The following is a 1,408-nucleotide window of genomic DNA, read 5'->3' on the forward strand; positions in this document are numbered from 1 at the left end:
ATAATAATAATAATAATAATAAAAGATAAAAGAAATTGAGCTGGTAATTTCAGTTTAGCCTAGTCTTTGGCCAGGAAGTTCAGCCAAATCACTTTGGAAGCCATGACAGTTTGTCACTTGAGATGCAGGACATCAAAGAGAGTTCACTTACAACACATCAGGGTGAAAATGCTATTTGCTGCCCAACTGCCAGCAGAGGAGGTGCATTCGAGACTTTAACAGGATCGGAAGAGAAGCTTGCCACACACAATCTATCTTTGCCAATTGTCTTCACTGTTTTTTCCCACAGCTAAGAGACAAGTACCCAGCCTCTTCAAACCCCTTGTAGCTCAATAAATAACATATAAACCAGTAAGGCAGACAGTCCATTTCATTTCCAGGTTATCTGAGGATGCCTATATTTTTATATGTGGGATGAATACAGGAGGATATGATGTTTTAGAACTTTTTATTTTGAAATAATTATAGACTTATAGGAAGTTGCAAAAATAGTACATGGAGTCTCATGCCTTCTTCATCCAACTTCCCCTAATAGTGATATTGCAAATAACCGTAGTATAATTAGGATTGCCAGATAAAATATAAGATATACAGTTAAATTTGAATTTCAGATAACAAATAACTATTTAGTAGAAATGTGTCCTGATATTACTTGTTGTTTATTTAAAGCTAAATTTAACTAGGTGTGCTGTATTTTTATTTGCTGAACCTGGCAACCCTAAGATAATGTAAAAACCAGGAAACTGATGTTGGTACAGTATTGATAACAAGACTACAGATCTCATTCAGTTTTCACCATTTTTACATTGGTTCATTTATATAGTTATATATAGTTGTGCGATTTTTTTAAATTTCGAAAACAAAATGTCTGAGAACTTTGCAATGCAGAGCCCGCCATAGCCACACCTAATCACTGCTCGATCTGCCATGGAATTGATAATTCACTCAAACCTGGCCAAAGTTACAGGCTATGAACAGCAGAACTGGTGGAAACCCACAGATTTGGGGTTTGCTCTAGCCTAAAGATCTCAATTAGCTTTCCACAGCCTGAGGAAGGTCATCCACTTGAATGGCCTTTGTTTTTATTGTCCCTAGACTATAATTTCCTGTGTGAACAGCCACTTTCATGCTTTGTAACAAGATGAGTCCAATTCCTTTGCTTGGGCTGCAATTTATAATCTGCAATCCACAATTCGATATGCAATCTCTTCGCTTTCTTTGTGAGCAGTGGTGCTCAAAATAAGAAAACAAAGTCCCGTGGAGAAAACAAATCCAACCTCACCCTGTCTCAGCCATGCTAACCAGGCAGCTTTCGTCAAGGACCCATGGTCGGAGGCACCATGGGCATCTGCTGTCAGAATCACCAGACAAAGCAAGCAAAGGATTTGCTCCATTGTGAGACACATCC

This window comes from Mandrillus leucophaeus, unplaced genomic scaffold (assembly GCF_000951045.1).
Source record: "Mandrillus leucophaeus isolate KB7577 unplaced genomic scaffold, Mleu.le_1.0 Scaffold367, whole genome shotgun sequence".
NCBI lineage: Eukaryota > Metazoa > Chordata > Mammalia > Primates > Cercopithecidae > Mandrillus > Mandrillus leucophaeus.